The sequence below is a fragment of the Triturus cristatus genome, chromosome 1_2 (assembly GCF_964204655.1).
Source record: "Triturus cristatus chromosome 1_2, aTriCri1.1, whole genome shotgun sequence".
NCBI lineage: Eukaryota > Metazoa > Chordata > Amphibia > Caudata > Salamandridae > Triturus > Triturus cristatus.
The window spans coordinates 563,478,793-563,499,476 of record NC_140580.1 but is presented as its reverse complement, the minus strand read 5'-3'; the positions used below and the strand labels follow the sequence as shown (position 1 = coordinate 563,499,476).

General features: G+C 44.7%; 1 long non-coding RNA gene across 2 annotated transcripts in view; it reads right to left on the bottom strand.

Moving 5' to 3' along the window:
• The window catches only part of LOC146867632 (uncharacterized), a 607,657-nt gene that overhangs the window by 410,301 nt on the left and 176,672 nt on the right, over positions 1–20,684 (bottom strand). Inside the window, exon 2 of one of the 2 annotated variants that reach the window (XR_014961797.1) lies at positions 12,750–12,767. The exons of the other annotated variant lie outside the window; for it this stretch is intronic. This is a non-coding gene — a long non-coding RNA (uncharacterized LOC146867632). The remainder of the gene's footprint in view (positions 1–12,749; positions 12,768–20,684) is intronic. 2 annotated transcript variants of the gene reach the window in all.

The following is a 20,684-nucleotide window of genomic DNA, read 5'->3' as shown; positions in this document are numbered from 1 at the left end:
AGACACGAAAATGAAAATGCTAGTCTCCCAGACAGTTCCAGCTGAAGGACATAAAAAAGGTATGACACATTCCGGTGATTCAACAGGACCTGTAAAGGGGACATGCAATTATTGTAAAAAGCCAGGTCATTACGTACACGATTGTCCAGTTTTAAAACATAACATCGCCATAGGTAATACAAAAGAAAGACCACGGCCACCTAGACAGGATCAGAATGAACAAGGAGCCCCGCAGCATGCACAGTCCATGCCAGTTCCACCACAGTCTATACAGTTTGTGCCAGCTGCACCAGCGCTGCCTGTTGCTGCCACACAAACCACGACACGACAACTGTACCAGACCGCACAGTATGACTATCCTGATTATCAGCGATACGCATGAACCAGCCTAGAGAGGGAAGTTGACTTACCCCTTATTGAGGTCCCTGTAGATCAAGAAGGACCTTATGTACATAGTGAATTATTAGGCCAAGACAGAAAATTTTTACTCGATACAGGGGCAAGTCGAACAACCATAAAACGTAGTGAAGTTCCAGGGGCACCCCTCTCAGGCTCACAGAATATTTCCCTTGGTTTTTCAGGAAAACCTATTGTTAATGAAGTATCACAGCCTCTTCCACTTACGATAGGACCTTTGACCCGAACTACAGATTTATTGCTGACTAAATCATGTCCAGAAAATCTGTTAGGAATAAAAACACTGAAAGCTCTAGGAGCCATAATATGTTGTTCTCCGGAAGGAGTAAGATTGTTTTTACGTGATTTTAAAGGTCACTATGTGTCTAGAGACATGGATCCCCGACTGCAGACTTTACCTACACATCTATGGGCACAAGGCCCTACTGATGTTGGTTGCATGAATATTACACCATACAGAGTCACACTAAAGGCAGGAGTGGTACTACCACGAATGCGACAATACAAGTTACCACCAGATGCTGTAGTGGCATTACTGCAAATCATTGACGAACTCATTGCCCAAGGAGTGGTTGTGGAAACAGACTCCAATGTATGTAATTCACCGATAATTCCGATTCTTAAACGAACAGATCCGAAGGCCCCGCCAGTATATCGATTGGTTATTGATCTGCGCGAATTAAACAAATGCATTGTGCCACAATTCCCTGTGGTCCCAGATATCTCGTCATTACTGACAGCTATTGATTCCGAAGCAACATTCTTTACTGTAATTGATCTCAAGAATGCTTTTTTCAGCGTCCCAATAGATCCGGAAAGCCAATATTTGTTCGGATTTAGTTTAAATGGACGTAGCTTTAAATTCTCACGCGCACCTCAAGGATTTACAGAAAGCCCCAGCATCTATAGCCAAGCACTGAAACGAGAACTCGACAGTATCCACATGCCAGTCAACACTGCTTTGCTTCAATATGTCGATGATCTGCTGATCACCGCGAGAAGCGAACCCGAATGTGAGAAAGCATCACTGACAGTTTTACAATTTCTAGCCGAAAAAGGGCACAAGGTGTCCCCTTCTAAGCTGCAATTCTGTGTCCAGCGAGTTGTTTATCTTGGACACTCGCTGTCCAAGGAGGGAAGGCAGCTTACACCCGACCGCATTCAGTTAATAGCTAACATGCCAATACCCAAGACACAAAAGGAGGTGCGGGCTTTCATAGGCCTCACTTCATATTGTAGGCAGTGGATCCCTCAGTATGCATTTCTAGCAAAACCACTCATTCAATTGACAACACAGGAGGCAGCCACATCGACTGTTCTCCCTTGGACTCAGGAACATACACAAGCTTTTGTAAGCCTAAAGAAAGCTTTATGTCAAGCACCTGTCTTAGCAACACCATGTTACAGTAAACAGTTTACACTTTTTGTTACAGAACGCGAAGGTACTGCCTTGTCAGTACTCACACAGGAACAAGCAGGAGCACACAAACCATGTGCTTATTTTTCTAGTACATTAGATCCAGTAGCTCAGGCTTTGCCCGCATGCCTAAAATCAGTGGCAGCAACCGCTTTGGCAATCAGACAAAGCGATGCTATAGTGTTAGGACATCTATTGACAGTTCAAGTACCCCATGCAGTAGAGGTTCTTGTAAATAGAACGCAAACACAACACTTGACTATAGCGCGACTTACAGGGTACGAATTAACATTGTTTCAGCCACATATAGAAATCAGACGTTGTAACACATTGAATCCTGCCACACTTTTACCTGTAATCGGAACAGACCCACTAGCCCATGACTGTATTGAAGTTATTACAATCACGACGAAACCCAGACAAGACTTAACCGATGTCCCATTGTCAGACCCAGACCTGACGTTGTATGTAGATGGTTCATGTATGAGAAAAGGTACAGGAGAACTAGTGGCCGCTTACGCAGTCACAACAGACACTGAAATCATTGAAACAAATTGCATAAATACCTTGTCAGCTCAAGCCGCAGAGCTCATCGCTCTGACACAAGCCTGTATTCAAGCCACAAATAAAAAAGTCAACATATACACTGATTCACGTTATGCATTCGGAGTTGTACATGACTTCGGCGTGCTGTGGCGAGAGAGAGGTTATTTAACTTCTCACGGTGCCCACATTCAGCACGGACCCCTCATTCATGCCTTATTAGATGCAATACATCTACCCACTGCAATATCTATTATGAAATGTAAAGCTCATACGAAAGTTACTGATATCATTTCTCAAGGCAATGATCTAGCTGACAGAACAGCTAAACAGACTGCTCAAACTCAAACATCCGACATGACAAAGACAGTAGTCCTGACGCCAACACATTGTATGACGATTAAAGATCCTACTCTTGTCGTAATTGACATACAGACACATGCTACACCAGACGAAATAAAGAAATGGACTGAATTAGGAGGGATCCAAACGGATCAAGGATGGATGATGAAGGAAAAGTCTGTGTGGTTCCTTCCTGATTCAATGGTCCAGGTTATAATTAACACTGTACATAGTCCCGCACATCTAGGAGAAAAAGCTATGCTAGATAGCATTCAACACATTTGGTTCAATAAACATTTACGAGCAGCAGCCAAACAAAAAGTTCGTACCTGTATGATCTGTTGCCAGTTCAACCCAGGAAAAAGCGTTCCCGTAGAACAGGGTGGATTTCAGCCTCCTGATCACCCTTTTGAAGTCCTCCAGATGGATTATATCCAGATGGAACGATGTAGAGGATTCAAATATGTTCTCGTAGTTGTTTGTGCTCTTTCCCGTTGGACGGAGGCATACCCGGTTTCAGATTACACTGCCCCGACTACTGCCAAACAGTTGGTTCGAGAATTCTTCCCACGATACGGTTTACCACGTGTTGTTCACTCAGATAACGGCCAGCCGTTCTCATCCGAATTAATGAAACACGTTTCACTTTTGTTAGGCTATCAGTGGAAATTCCACTGTGTCCGACACCCCGAGGCAGCAGGTCTCGTAGAAAGACATAATCAGATCCTGAAAATCAGATTGTCCAAAATATGCAGAGAGAAAGGTGTCGACTGGGTAGTAGCATTACCAGTTGCACTCTTTTACATGAGAATGGTAGCACACTCTCGAACAGGGCTATCCCCGTATGAGGTGATCTTTGGCAGACCACCAAATATGTGGGGGACGCCTATACCACGTAAAATAACTGATATTGACTGTAATATGCTGACAGATTACTTGGCTTCCTTGATGTCTGCACTACAATCTTGTCGTTCACAGGTAGCTGCAGCTTTTCCTGACAACACTGAGGTGAAACCCCATGACGTAGTCCCGGGGGACCTGGTCTTAGTGAGGAACTTCGATCGGAAGACTCAGCTGGATCCTAGGTGGAGGTCGCCGCAGCTGGTCTTGCTCACCACAAGGACAGCCGTAAAGATCGAGGGCAGGAAAGGCTGGATTCATTCAAGTCATATCAAGAAATTTCATGGACTACCAGCGGATGTGAATACCACACCTCGTGTGTCTTCACCCATTGACTCAAAACTTCCTTTTGTTGAAAAGAGTAATTCCGAACATTATAAACTAAAGCTCAGGTCCAATCAGTCAAGCAATTTGATTGTTTAAGTCCTCTCCGAGGTGAAGCGGTTGAATTGTCTCTGACATGTATCCCTTGGACCTGAATAGAGATAACACCCGAACAATGTTGAAACGACAGGCGTACTGTAAATCACTGCGTAGTCATTGCATAGTGACGTTATTAATTTTGTTTTTCTTAAGTCTTTTAATAATTACTGCAAGTATATTGTTGCACATATATTATCCTACTTCTAGACATGTTTACACTGTTACTGCTGAACATTCTTTTAGTGAATTACCTCCGCTTGAGTTGTCTTATAGATTTGCGCTGCGCAATAACACGTTTATCAGTATGTTACATCATTCCCATCAGGTTAGCAATGCTACAAATTGTTGGATATGTGGCCGACTCCCTCCCTATCAGAATTATAAAGGAATTCTACCTCTCTTTCCATACCCGTTCACACACAACGGCTCCTGTGGAGCATGGTTTAGTCTAATTAATTCCCTAGATTCGAATTCTGCAGTTTATCAAGATAACTGGGTATGGGGAAATTTGAACTTAGTTTTGCTTAAGGTCTGCTATCCTAACAAGGAGGGACTTCCCCAGAGAACAGGAACTGATCTAGAAAATGAAGTGTATGGATTAGGTAATTTTACGCTTAATCTTATGATCCTAAATGTCGAATCTGAAGCTACTCCAATTTTGCCCGCTATGTCAATATTTCCAGTAAAAGGTGAATTATGTGTAAGAAAGAATGGTTCCATAAATATGGGCCATAGTAGATGCACCACTGTAGTAGAATTTAGTGATCAAGGCAAGTCTACATTTAGAGCTTCCCGCCATTCTTATTTCATGTGTGGTCAGACGGCATATGTACGTTTGCCTCTAGATTGGGATGGTACTTGCTACATTGGATTCCTTTTGCCACCTGTTTTCCTAGCTCCTCCTGATTATCACAGAAATACTCATTTAGTATATAATAGAGTAAGGAGAGATCTCCCAATAGTCGATTACACTGAAACAGCATGGGAAAAATACACAGATTTCATTAAAGGTCTCTTTCCCTATATAGGTACCGTTACTAATAGTAAGCTGATACGTAGATTAACTAGAACCCTTGAAGCAGTAGTGAACGAAACTATTTCCGCCTTAGGCAATTTAACAGAAGAGCAGTCTGCTATGCGGATTGTTGTGCTTCAAAATCGTCTTGTCCTTGACGTCATCCTGGCCGATAGGGGCGGAGCTTGTAGGGTCATCGGATCAAGCTGTTGCATTTTCATACCAGAAAATTCGCCATCTGTATATAAAGCCATAACTCGCCTTCATAAGATTGTAAGCCAGATACACCAGAACCCAGGCACCTGGACTTGGTCCGGTTGGTTTTGGAGTGTATTATCTACCTTTGGATGGAAGGTCCTATCTTTCCTAGGTATTGGCCTTCTCATACTATTCAGTTGCTGTCTATGTCTACAATGTGGACCAGCGATCTGTGGTCTGTGTGCCACATCGTGTATTCCACCACCAGGATTTCATTCATCACGGAAGAAGAAAGAAGAACAAATGATGCTATATGAACAGATCAATGGATTGATGAAGATTGATATCTCTTAACGGGCAAGTAGGGGACAAGGAGGGAATGTGGAAATATGGATTTTTCTGATCAGTTATGTCCCCTATCTTGGACCCCAACGGTTCCATGTATGAATCACAAGTACATGTATGTTTCCTCCAGTTCCAGTTATGAAGACGCAAACACATGTGCGTCTACCGTCAACCTGTCCTCTTTCAGATCCGCCATGAATAGGCCGGATATTCCATTCCTAAGTATGAAAGGCCACCGGCTTTATATGGTTCACTTATGCCATTTTACAGTCCAGGCAAGTAGGCCCTGATTCTGTCATCAAACTCTTCTTGCCTTCTGCCTCTGAAAGCTCCAGTCTGAGCCTGCATCTGTGACCATGAACTTTGTCTCATTCCCTGCGCGGCTCGCGAAGCCTGACATCAGCCTGCTGCCTGCCAAAAACTGTATTTCACCTTCGAAATTATCTGCTCCGTTCCCTGCCCGATGCATTCCTGTCTAGTAGTTTAAGTAAACATTCTTCCAGCTTCCGAGCAAAGGCCCGGCTTCTCTGTCTTTATGCAAGTAATTCATAGCCCTATTACTATGGAAGATTTCTACCCATGCATCTAGTGTAGACACTTAGACGCTTGTACACGCACTAACAGTCAGTATAGTCAGTATAGAATAAGATTCTACTCTAAGAAGACCTCTCTTTTGGATAACATAGTTCTTTAAACATAGGATGTTAAGATATGATTTGGGATTAGGTTGACTTGACCCTCCAGACTTCTGTCGCCACATGTAGAGCTAAATGTCAAGTCCCCTTCACCCCCTAGTTGCACGTCAATCACACGTCATGCTGCTGCGCGCGCATTTCTGTCAAGTATTTCTGCTGACATTGCGAAATTCTTTCATGTAACCACCCTCTTATGACATCACATCTGATGACGTTCTTTAAATCACACCCAGTTACGCCTATCTTTGCTACGTATGAATATATTATCCCCACTATCAATTGTTACGCCTCTTGTATTTGCTTCACTGTAATGCCTATTGTATAAAAGTGATTGATTGTCAATAACGTATGTACTTCACTTCCTGAACCTTCGTGGTGATGGAACTTGGAGCAACCGATTATAATCGACCATTGGAATAAAGCCCATTCCGAACCTCTAATACCACGGATTCTGCCTCTTATTTACTGAGCTATTTTATTATGTTTCTGTATCAAATTAAGTCCCGGTAATTAAATTATTTACCACAGAGCAGTTAAACTTATCAGGAGGGTCTGTTAAGCATTTATTGTATTCACTCAATCAAGACTGATGGCACACACTCAGAGACAGAATGCAGACCAATTATGTAAGCATAAAAAAGGTATACTACTGTTTTATTTCCAGAACCAAACAGGACATGACACAGTTAAGTGAGCTATACTTTGAAATGCAGAAAACTTTACAAGGAAATGCAGTTGTGGTTGAAACTACAATCGTTAGAATTTTGTATTAGCTTTTAAAACAGTTAACAATACATAGAAATTACTTTAGAGTACTTTTAGATTACATTTTAGATACTTTTGCTACTCAGGGTGATTTGGCTAGATATCACACCGTAGGTCTCACAAAACACAGGTAACTATGACAGTTTTTAGGTCAAAGAATGTTACTTTAGTTTCTCATTCAAAAAGTCAGTGCAACACAACATTTTTGGACAAAAAAATTATAACATTGGTTGCTACGGAGGAAAAGAGTGTTAACGGTTTACAGGTAAGTAAATGACCTGTAAGTATGGCTTTTGGAGGTTAGGCCAAGGTTCCTCAAGGTCCACGTAGACACTCAAATTGCACCACCAGTGGCACTAGGGGGGCCGGGTGCAGAGTCCCAATGTTAACCAATGGGGCATCGGTTAGGGGCTGCTTACGAGCAGGCCACTTGGATCAGGGAGCCAAGCTAGTAGGGTTAAGGTCAGGGCAAAGGGGGTCCCAGGTTGGCACCAAGCGCACACCACCAGTTGGGCAGGGGCGGCAGGGTGTAGGGTACTTAGAAGGGGTCTGGCGCTCAATGCAATCCTATGGAGGTTGTCGGTTTGGGATTTTGGTTGCAAGCTCAGTCCAGGAAGTCTTCCTGGAGGAACCAACAGCTGGGCAGGTAAGTTGGAGGGCTCAGGATGTAGATGAACCTCAGGTCCTCTTCTTCAGGGAGCAGGGCAGCTGGATGGAGGGGTGCTTTTTGAGGTCGGATTTCACCTTACCGGGCCACTGGCGGTTGGGGGGGGGGGTCTCCGTGCAGAGGCTGCAGGCTATGTCGGGGAGTCCTGGAGGGGTCAACCCACAGTGTACTCAGACTCTGGAGTGCTGAGGGACCTCTCTGGGACTGGTGGGCCATTTGGACTGGGGCCGTAGGCGACTGGTGCAGTGGTGGTTCCGGGTGTCAAGTTTCTTTGTCCTCAGCAGGCTTAGAATCTTTCTGCTCCCCCCCTTGGGGGGGGGGGGGGGCAGATCAGAGGCTAGAAAGACTGTAGCTAATTTTTTGGGGGTTTGGGGGCATTGGCATGCCCATTCTGGGCAGGCCCCAGCCCTATGTATAAAATAAATAATATTCCCTGGCGCATGGTGGGCTTTCCTGCCCCCCCAACCCCAGGGGGGACAGATTTGGGACTATTGCCTCCATCTGCATCCTGGGGGGCAGAAAGACTGGATTTTTTGGGGGGTTGGGGCATTGTCATTCACATTCTGGGCAGCCCCCAGCCCTATGTATAAAATAAAAATAATCCCTGGTGACTAGTGGGCTTTCTCCCCCTCCGGGGGGGGGGGGGGGAGCAGATCAGGGGCTATTGCTCCCATCTGTCTCCTGGGGGGGTGCAGAAAGACAGTGGCATTTATGGGGGGTGGGGGCATTGGCATGCCTATTCTGGTCAGCCTCCACCTCTAAACTTTGGGAAAAAAATCCATGGTGCCTAGCGGGCTTTCTGCCCCTGATGCCTAGTGGGTGGATCCCTGCTTGGGGATCGCCTTCCTGGGGCAATCACCAGGCAGGGGTCCACTAGGAAAGGATACCATTAGAAAGGGAAGATTCTCCCCCTTCCCTCTCCCATGTGTTTCGGTGCTTGGTGGGCTGAGAGAGCCCCACCAGCACCGAAGCACTGAAATTGAAACCAGCCTATCGGCTCATTTCAGTTTCAGATGTAATGACAGTCAGTGCTCCATGCACGCAATTGTCATTACATATGGAAATAAAATGCCTCTAGTAGGTTGGGGAAGCTCTGCCCCACCTCCTGAGATAAAAAATGTAAAAAGGAAATCCATCTGCCGTTTGCAGCAGAGGAATTTAGGCCGGCTTTAGGGAGGTGCGACTGGTGCGGCTGTACTGGGCGCTGACCTGTTGATGGGGTGCTGACCTCAAGGGGGGGGGGTGCTGTGTTTACCAATGATTCATGATTGGATAGAGGGGCACTTTTTCCCGGTGGTAGTGAGACAATTCGAGGAGGTGGTCATGGGGTGTAGGGGGTGCCAAAAATGATTGTCGCACCGGGAGCCACCAGTGCTAAAGCCGGCCCTGGGTTCCGTCATGAGCACTGAAAGGGTTAAATGCACTTTTAACTTGCATAATGTTAGCCTCAGTGTCATGCCAGAACATTTTGATTTTTCACAGCCTGGTGGGCAGAAAATCTGGATTTTATCAAAGACATGGAGGCTAAGATTATCCCTCCACACTGGTACCCTCCCTACTGAGGTCAAAGTTACTGAATTTGTATTGGTTTTTCTTTTTCAGAGTATGAAGTTTTCACTGATTACATTTTTGTTTGAAAGTTAAGGATCTTGGAAGTTATCTTGTTTGCAAAGCCAAAGAAGGGAGAGGACTGAGTGCAAGGGGACTTCATATCCTATTAGAATGTTATTGAAGTTCTTTATTCCTCAATGGTTGCTGTTGTGAGCTGGCAATTAAGGAGATTTGCATAATCTTAGCCTCCGTGTCTTTAATAAAATCCAGATTTTCTACCCACCAGGCTGCAAAAAATCTAAATTTTCTCTTCATATCTTTCCATATGCTTTCTGTTTTGCTCATAAGCTACACCTGCAGCAGAATGTCTACCACTCTCCTTCAACCACCATGAAACCAACTTAGTTCTAGCTTTCCGTCCACAGATCAATTCAAATGGGGAACACCCAGTTACAGAATTAAGCATAGTATGATATGACAATAAAATGACCTGCAACGCTTTCCTCCAAGGTAAACCACTCTTACTAGCCAATTGAATGGATCCCCCAACAACTTGTTTAAATATCTCAACTTGACAATTACATTGGGGGTAAATGCTCCTCAGACTTTTTACTCACAAATTGGGGTTTGTCGTCTGAAACTAATACTTCTGGTAACCTTCTCTGTAAATAATATCCTCCAAAAATCAATCACAGTCTCAGAGTTCATTTTATCAGTCATCCTAACTTTAGGCCAATTGGAAACATAACCAACTCATACGATGCGATGGCGTATGCTTCTTTCTTGGGAAGGGGGCAAAAAGAGCCTACAATATCTATTGCTAACTTCTTCTATTGACCCTAAAGTAATTCAAAGGGTGAGCACTCATTAACACAAATGGTTTGGCAGTTTTATCACTGTTAGAACACAGTTTACAAAACCTTATCACAGCATCTACCATACCATCAATTCCAGTCCACCAATAAAACTATCGGATACACCTCTTAATGGCTGACATCCCGCAATGTGTCTCTGATTTCAGTTTTCCAATCTACGTTGGGCGCCACGTGCCTGCGAGTATTTTTAAGGATGGTAGGGCTTGCGTAAACACAACTTTGGCAACATGCTTACCCGAAGCTCTCCCAAAGCACTCAAGAGACTCCAGTGTCTTCAAAATGCCACCATCCGGCTCATTTACAATTTGTAAAAATGTGAACATTACCGTAAATCATTTACCTGGCTCCCGGTTGGCAAACAGGTCATGCTCAAAACTGCCTGCCTTATGCACAAAGATTACGACGGATCCCTCACTATCTTTCCAGAAACAGGTGTAACACATACAATCTGCATGTACAAATTACAAACTTGGGGATGCAAAGCCTTTCGAATTCATGTCCCACGTCCCTGAAACTCACTTCAAGGAAAGAAAGCAACATACTCAAATTCTGCAAAGCCCTTAAAACGTGCCTTTTTCCCCAGAAGCTTGTTTTAACCATTTTTTGCATCTTCTTCTTTCTATCTGAATCGCATGGCGACTCTTTCAGGGGTGATCCCGCGCTTTACATGATGCTAGCCATGGATACATAAATAAGTAAGGCGTAGCTTCCATTTGTGCAGCAGGTGCAGTGGCGCGAGGGCCTAAAGGCATTAGAGGCCCACTGAAACCTTTTTTATTTTTGTATATTATCATTTACACAGCAACAGCATCGGACCCATTTCCTGCGATGACACTGGCTACACTACTGTCTGCGGGGGCAGTAAACACTTCAAAAATAAAAAGGTATGGTCAAAAAGAAAACGCGCATAATAGGAGTATTTTTTCTTCTCATGTCCACCAACACATGCGAAATAGGCATGTTTAAAAATCCTGTTTTTCCATCGTCTGAGCCGTGTTAGTTAAAGAATGTTAATCCTTTCTCACCCTACTGTGCTCTTCGGACTCCACGGCAGCACATGACCAGCTTAGTTTTCTGCCGTCCCCTGGTAGCCCGACAACTTGTAATGCGCTTGAACATCTAAGAGAGTAATTGGAAAGTTTGTCCTGGACACCAGCCAGTATTTGCCACGACATTTCTGATTATCTTCAAGCAGCTCTGCCTGAGGTTGCCAGAGGGCGCCAAGATATCGTGTGCTCGACTTGATGAAAAGGTCTCCCTTTAGCAGCGAATCACTTTAGCCCCAGGTTCTGGTCATACAACATTTTTTCTTTTTAGATTTTTGTAAGGAAGTGAACGTAAAATCACTTGCATTGTGAAACAGCAGGGACACGGGACTCCTCGTGATACTCAGTGGAACCCTGTTAACGTTCCATAAAAATCATGTCTGCGTCACTGGCTCCGACCCTGGCAATCGGTTAGCCTTGAAAACCCGCTAAAGCAGATCTGTTCATGCAACTTATTTGTGGACGATTTGCTTCAGAATCTCCCGGCATTTTGTGAACAGGAAAGGGCCACATTCATTCAACGTTTACACAAGCGTATCAACAACCTCTCTGCTGTCTGGCTAATTAATGATATAGATAATAATATATTAGCATTTACTCAAACCCTGCAGGGAAATGGTCTTTCTTGTAATTTTCTGGATCTGTAGGAATTGGGTTTGACGAGTTCAAGAAACCAGCCAAGTGAAACAGTAGCCGATGAGGTGAGAGATTAAAAAAAGATAGAAAAAAAGCGGAATTCTTGCTCAATTGTTACAAAGGGAGTGACTCGCTGAGCCAAGAAATATTGACGAACAGCTGTCAAGGAAGAGAAAACCTGAGATTTTGAATAGGGGCTCATTTGATAGGTCCTAAAGAGTTGGATTCAAAATGTGATTCACATCCAACATACATGAGTGGAAAGATAGAAAATGGGTTAAAGGGAAAACCAAGGTTTTAGACTGAAGAGAACAAGGAGATGAAAGAAGGGGAAAGAAAATACAAATCAAGACTTTTGTTATGTTGTGGAGAACTTCCCTAAGAAAGTTTAATGGCACATCTTTTTCCCAAAGCGTTATATAATAGTACATCTGCTCGCTCCTGGAAAACAAATTGGAGGTAAATTGAGAGTTGGGTAAGAAAGCCACATTTCTATACATGAGAATTCAAAATTTGCAAACATACGTGACAAGAATTTTCAATTCTTTTAAGGACACGGAGGCGAGGATTATGCTTCTCATTTCTTTACTAGAAATCTCAGCTGCCAATCAGATAACAGTAAAATAAAATAACACTACCAATACCCATGAGCATACTGGGTATCACCGGACAACCATAGAGTAACCCCTATAAAAGGTCCATAAGAGAATACCATATCCTCTTTCTTTGGTAAAAATAACAGTTAAAGTAAGGAAACCAATCCAACATTTGTGAAGAACGTGGAAAGAAAAGAAGCTCGAGCACTGAAACAGCAGTCCAATGGGCTGGAAACAGAAAATTTGAAGCTTGCATCCTCAGAAAAACCGGAACCTGCAGGTACCCATAAGACAGTCCATGGAGACAGAGCAACGCACCTCACTTAGGATCAGAACCTGAAAAGAAATATAGACTCGTAATACACCATACCCCCATGGCAGAAAAATACAGTAAAAGGGGGGGTAAAAAACAAGGAATATATCCATAGTACATAATACACATATGCAATAAAGGCAGATAATGCAAACAACCATATGAAATACAGAATAAAATGGGTGGGATAATCCTCGCCTCCGTGTCCTTAATAGAGTTGAAAATTCTTTTCATGTATGTTCGCAAATTTTGAATTCTATGTCAGGACCGGAGGCTCCGATTATGCTTGTTCAAAGCTGCGCCACCACAACAGATGAAATATCCACAATCGGTTTATAATAAAATGTCTTAAACATAGAATCAGATGACCAGTCAGCTGCCTTCATAATATCCATTAAACTCACTCCCATAGAAAAAGCTTTGGAAGCCATAGGTCCACGAGCTGAATGTGCACCAAATTTCGTAACATTAATACCTGCCTCACCCATGAGCCATCTCACCCATCTTGCTAATGTAGCCAGGGTTACCGGGCGAAAAGGTTTTTGCAGAGTAATCAACAACTGACCATGCATATCGTGTCGAAATTAGGCCTGGGCCAAAATTCCGTTCCGTTCGCGGAAGTTGCGATATTTTGGCATTCTCGCGTTCCGCGGAAAGCGCGAAAATGTCAAAATTTCCGCATTCCGCAGCTTAGCGATAATTTTTTTCTTGCTCGCGCTGTAAAACAATACATTCTCGCGCGCGCGCGATCGCCTTACCTGAATCCCTGCGTTCTCCGACAAGTTTTCTTGACCCGGTCGCGTTCTCCACGAGATGTTGGATTTTGGTAGCCATTTTGCGCTGTCTCGCGAGAGTTCGCGGCCGCATTTAAGTCATTTTTCACGCGATCACGTCATTTGTCGCGCGATCAGGTCTTTCTTCTCGCGATCATGCACCGCGCGAGTATGAGAAGATTGAGATCTCGAACATGTCATTCTACATCGCGAGCCACAGAATGAGGACGCGGGCACATGAAATCGAACGCGAACAGGAGAAAGAGACCGCGAACACGTCATATCCAACGCGACAGGGACAAAGAAGAGAACGCGATCATATCGTTTTCGACACGCCGGCGGAAGTAATGTGAAGCTGGAGAACTCAACAACGTAAAATTTACAATTTGGAGAGGAATATCGGCTCTAGCAGCATGAAACCATCTGCAAATACTGATTTTGGATGAAAAGAACTCCTTACATTCACATTTGGCTTTCCTTTTTTGTGCAAGGACTCCAGGAGTCATTTTTTTTTTACAAAGTGGAGAGAGGGAGGAAGTGACACAGATTCTCCAACTTCCTGTTCCTGTCCAGCAGGCTCCTCCCAGTGCTTTGTCCATCTCCTGCTCATTCTGCCTTTGGATTTGGAGCTGGAAAGATCTCTCTTTTTGTCTGCTGCATCATTGCAATTGGATTTCAGGATTTTTGGAATAGGATATTTTACAAGTAAGTGGTTGTTGTGTTTGATTGTGGGCATTGCAGTTGTTGTGTAACTACAATTTATTTTTGATAATTAATTATCATCATTCCTTTTTTTTTTTTTTAATTTATTTTAAATTTTGTGGGTTGTAGTAGTAGGCCCGAGCTAGCCATGGGCATGGTCTCATGGGTGTGTGTGTGCATGATGAAGCAACTGTTCCTTTTGTTTTTTGAATATATTTCATTTTCAATCACATTTAGGGCATGGATGGCATTGGATTGAGTTGGGGAAGTGTGTTTTTTGGGGTGGCCTTGCTGATGTTGTTGGGCCTGGACATGTGGCTGGTGGCCATTTTGAGGCCTAGGCCTGCAAGCTTGCCTGGCCTTGTCTGCCAGCAGGCCTGCTTTCATCCACTGCTACCAGAGCAGGTAGCCACAGCTTTAGTAATCTACTGTTTTCTGTGTGTTCTGTTGATTTTAGACATCATTTTGGGCATGGATGGCATTGGATTGAGTTGGGGAAGTGTGTATTTTGGGGTGGCCTTGCTGATGTTGTTGGGGCTCGCCATGTGGCTGGTGGCCATTTTGAGGCCTAGGCCTGCAAGCTTGCCTGGCCTTGTCTGCCAGCAGGCCTGCTTTCATCCACTGCTACCAGAGCAGGTAGCCACAGCTTTATTGATCAAGTGTTTTCTATGTGATCTGTTGAATTTTTAGACATCACCTTCCTGAGAGTGTAGTGTGGCTGTACACAGTACTAGTAGTATAACATAGCTCTAGTTAAAAAAAATTCATAAATGGCTAGACTATCTTTTGTTTGCACTAGTACAGTACTAAGTAACTGAACCACAAAAACAAATGCAACATTTCACTGATGTTCTTCTCCTGTCTTCTTTGCTTTTAGGTGCACAAAAGACAGAGTAGGAGGTGTCATCGGCATCACCTGGCTACCCGTTGTACTGCCAGCCAGACAGAAGTCCTGCTGCACATCACGCCCACGTGTGACCAGAACTTGTTGTGCATCTGCCTCCTGCCTGACGTCGGAATAAGATGGCCCCAAAGAAAGGTACCAGGTCCAGTACCAAGAAAGTTGCTGGTGAGAAGAAGGAACAGAAAAAGGAAGTGCCATTAACCACGACTGGTGGTGTGCCGGCCAAGGTTTTTTTTGGCACCAAAGCGTTGTCCGGGAACCAAGCTGGGAGCAGCACAGCGGTCCAGCAACCCCACCAACCTAGGCCCAAGGGCTTTACTGTCGCAGAGGTAGCCAGTCTACTAACGGGCAGCGATGTTGAAGAAATGTCATTACCGCAAAGTAGTACACAATCAAGTTCAACGCAGGCGCAAACTCAGCAGATCAGTGTGCAGCCGCCGCAACCAGAACAGCAGCAGCAGCCGGCGCAACCAGAACAGCAGCAGCAGCCGGCGCAACCAGAACAGCAGCAGCAGCCGGCGCAACCAGAACAGCAGCAGCAGCCGGCGCAACCAGAACAGCAGCAGCAGCCGGCGCAACCAGAACCGCAGCAGCAGCCGGCGCAACCAGAACAGCAGCAGCAGCCGGCGCAACCAGAACAGCAGCAGCAGCCGCCGCAACCAGAACAGCAGCAGCCGCCGCAACCAGACCAGCAGCAGCAGCCGCCGCAACCAGAACAGCAGCCGCCGCAACCAGAACAGCAGCAGCAGCCGCCGCAACCAGAACAGCAGCAGCCGCCACAACAGCCCACCATAGTAGTTGTTGCTCCTGACGTAGGGGCATTTCAGGAAATCGAGCTTCCTGCAGACAAAGCGGAGCGAAGTCAAACTACTGTTTCAGAACATCTATTGTCTTCCAGACCACCAGCAAGGAAAAGGAGGCTTAGTCCATCATCTTCTTCTTCAAGCCCCGCTTCTGATGATCGTGATGACACTTGGGTCCCACCAGCTCGGTCTGAGAGTGAAGTACGCCACAAGACATTGCTTCTGAAAAGGAAGGTCCCAGAAAAACTTAGAGTTATGGAGGTAGATGTAGAAGAGGGGGGTGATGATGTTGATGAAGACGAGCCAGTCATCACGCACATTACTCCCGCCCCAAAGGGATTGGAGACCGACATTCTAACCCTATCCAGAAAGGCTGCTACTGAGTGGGATGCAGCACGGATCTCACCAACACAGGTTACACCACCACTACCTCCAGCTGCCATATTTTCCAAGGCCCGGCAGGGACCTACATCCAGCTCAACCACCTCAGTAGGAAGTGGTAGTAAAAGTCACAGTGTAGGTGGACAGGGTCACATATTTTCAAGGACCCCCTCAAGTTCATCTGGTGTTGAAAGTGTCACATCCAGCAGTGCCAGAAAGTTCTCCTCCCCAGTTTGGGACTTCTTTTCTGTTAGCGCCAAGGAGGAGAACATTGCTATATGCGCAATTTGTCGGCAAGGTGTTCGGCGTGGTAAGCTTGGTACAAACTATGGTACCGGAGGACAAGCAAGTCATCTCAGAATACACCACACTATTGTGTGGGAGGATCACCTACTTAAGTTAAAAGAAAGTAGGAAAACTAAACCCTTTGAAGTTGGTCAGGAATCAGGGAGCGATATTATTGTGGTGGCAGGTGAAGAACAGGGAGGCATTTCTAGCCCTGTCTCCAGTAGTGCAGTCACTGCAGTGGTAACGCCCACATCCTCCTCAGTAACATCAGAGTGGCACCGCAGTAAGAGCCATACTCAGAGTGTGGGTGAGACACCAAGGCGACCGGCGGCGAGTACCTCAATGAGACAATCTGTGTCGTTGAGCCTTAGTGGGTTAATGGCACCACTAAGGAAAGTAAGCCAGCCTACCATTGACAGCATGTTTAGGTTGGAGGGGCAGTTCCAACGCAACCACCCAACGGCACGATTGTACAATGCGAAACTGGCTAAAATGTTAGCGCTGGACCTTCTTCCTTTTTCATTTGTGGAAGGGGTGGGTTTCCTTGAATTTGTGTCTGCCATCTGCCCGAAATGGAAAGTTCCAAGCCGGTCCTATTTCGCAAGAATTGCTGTTCCGGCACTACATCATGATGTGCTGGAATTGGTTGGACAAGCTTTGCAGAAGAGTGCTGTGCACAATATCCACCTGACAACAGACATGTGGACCAGTTGCCAAGCCACAGATTACATGTGTATCACTGCACACTGGATCTCTTTTGTGGGGGTTAAAGATCAACTATCTGCACGAGGTGTTGTTGACACAGCTGCGATTTTTGAAGGTACTCGGAAACATGCAACTGTAGCCATGTTCGCCATGTAGAAATCTCATACGGCTGAAAACATTTTAGAAGAGTTTCGCACCAAGGTTTTGGAATGGCTGCAGCCCAGAGGGCTTGGTATTGGTTTTGTTGCCACAGACAATGGCAGTAATGTACTTAAGGCCATGGAACTTGGTTCCTATTTCAGGGTTCCGTGTTTGGCACACTGCATAAACATTATAGTGCAAGACTTTCTGAAAAAAGAACCCATAGTAAGCAATTTACTGTCCATCTGCCGAAGAATATGCACTCATTTCAGCCATTCTTTTAAAGCTCGGAAGCAGCTGAGGATCCTCCAACGTGAGCGTAGGGTGCCAGTCAAGGCACTCATCCAGGAGGTGGCAACACGTTGGAACTCAACGTATTACATGCTTGATCGTCTGTACGAACAGCACAGGTCACTCAATGATTATGTCTGGTACAGAAGCAGTGATGCTAGTGTTAAAGGCATGACCCTTCAGAGGGAGCAATGGACCCTAATTCAATGCCTGACTGAGATGCTGTCTCCTTTTGAGGTCTTCACACGTGAAGTCAGCAAGGAGGACTGTACAATGGGCCAAGCGATCCCATTGTTGCAAATGCTAGAGCATGAGCTGAATAATGTGTCTGAATCCTACAAAGGTGTAGAGGACAGAAGGCAAGCCCATGACTTGGTGGAGAGCTTATCCAGGCGCTTATCAGAAAATGTAAGGATACAAAATAAAATTTTGTCACAAGACCATTACATTTGTGCCACAATTCTGGATCCACGTGCAAAATTAGGACTATTCCTTTCTTTTTCCGACACTGATGTTGCCCGCTACAAAAGTTGTATAGCTGAAGCAGCCATCAAGTTTGAAAACGAAGGGCTGCTAATTAAAAGCCCGCCACATCAACCCACAACAAGTACTGATACTGAAGCAGGCCATGCAGAATCAAGTGCAACTTCGTCGGCTGAGGGCAGTGCGGTTGGCTCACAATCGCAACACTCACCATCACCATCGACTACAAAAACAATAACTGGATCATTCAGCCGAGTACAATCATTATCAGATTGGTATGTAAAGATGGGCCGTAAGCACAGTGCTGATGCACAGAAAAAACAGCACAAAAGCTTACCAGCAGCAACCCTGAACATTGAGCGGATGGTCCAGGCCTATCTGGACGACCCAACAGAGGTGTACGTTGATCAAAACCCAGTGCAGTATTGGTATAGGAAAAGGTCTGAATGGCCACAGCTCAGCAGGCTGGCAATAAGCTATCTGGCTTGCCCTGTCGCAAGTGTCTCTTCCGAACGTGTTTTCAGTGCTGCTGGTTCCATTGTAACCTTGAGAAGGACCAGTCTATCTCCCAAAAACGTGGAGAGGTTAACAATGATCAAAATGAATCAGCACTTCATACCACCGAATTACACAATGCATGAATCAACAGAGGAAGATGAGGACAGCGGCTCAGGTGACGGAAGTATTGTGTCAGATGATTACCTACTACTGGACGATCCCCCAGAGTTTGAGGACGAGCTATACTTCCCTGACAATTAGGCTCGCACTTACTGTCTTCCTCCCTTTTTTCCCCCTTTGTTTGTGTCTGTTGTTCCGGTTATAAACTTGTGAATCGCAACCAATGCATTATCACCGTCTTCTAATCTTCTAATTTAAGATACAAGTTTCAGGTGTCTGCCATTTGACACTACAGTCCTCAGAATCCAGCTCCTCCGCTCGATCATACTGCATCTCCTGGTCAATTCCATTTCCCTCATGAATGATGATTGGATGATGGTAACAACAAATTCAAACTTTCCTCGTCCTTCCAAAACAAGTGGACCATGAATCTGATGACTTCTATAGCTATCCTCCTTCAGAGCCGAGAGAGACTGGCCATTAACTGAAAATAAGATGCAACAGGTAATGATTGATGCCATGCATTGTCCGCAGAAAAGCAGACTGAGTGATGTAGATTTTGTTGTGTGTGTTGCGCATGAATGAATTGATGTAATTGTGCACTGCCACTAATCAACTTTCTACAGAACACACTAGTAATTACTAATTTTCCTCTTCTGGCAAACAAGAAATGTGTACTTCTCTCCTGCATCTTGGTGATACATTGCTTTTAATTCAATACAGGAAGGGCACTCACTCAATCTGCGCAATGCAAATGACTGTGACTTAACAGCACCGTCCATCATGATGATGGCGAAAGAGACGGCCTGCAGCGTTAACGAGATGAGATGCAACAGGTAATGATTGATGCCATGCATTGGCCGCAGAATAGCAGACTGAATGATGTAGATTTTGTGGTGTTTCGCATGAATTGATGTAATTGTGCACTGCCACTAATCAACTTTCTACAGAACACACTAGTAATTACTAATTTTCCTCTTCTGGCAAACAAGAAATGTGTACTTCTCCTGCATCTTGGTGATACATTGCTTTTAATTCAATACAGGAAGGGGACTCACTCAATCTGCTGCGCAATGCAAATGACTGTGACTTAAACAGCACCGTCCGTCATGATGATGGCGAAAGAGACGGCCCGTTAACTTAAGATGAGAAGTAACAGGTAATAAATGATGATAATTAATGGCATGCATTGGACACCTGACTCTGAGCTATTGATCTTTGTGTTTGCGTTGTTTGTTGTGCACAAAGTGAATGATGTCAAAGTGTACTAGTGTTAATCTATCTTTCTGTACACAATAAAGAATGACTCAAGTCAGTAATATTTATATTTCTACTCTTGTTGTGTTCTAAAAATTACACTTGTACTGCAGGCCGATCTTCAGTCAGTAGAAGTATCAGAGCTGATGATGAAGTCAGGAGGATGTTTCATGAGTGGCATAAAACGGAAAAGCCTAAAGGTAAACACGTGAACCACAACCACAGCACACCCAAATGTCTGTGTAGAAGTTGAATAGAGTGTAGCGGTGGGATGACTGCAGTGCATTGATTTTACTAACTTTAACTGTAAAATGCTATGTCTGGAATGGATAATGTGCTTTGCGTTTGTCCAACTCTTTGAGAGAAAAAAAAAAAGGACTCTAAAGTGTTAACGTAGGATGTGCTAATGGTAAGCACTGTGGGCCTGATCTCTCCTGTTACTGTTGAAGGTCTATGCTGGAAACAGACTACAGTAGAGATGATGCATATGCATACATGCCACCTCGGAAAGTGTTCTTGTTGCACTACACCATCACTTGTGCATTTGTTTTCACTTTCTTTCTGAATATCCCCTTTGGTTTTCAATCTAAAATT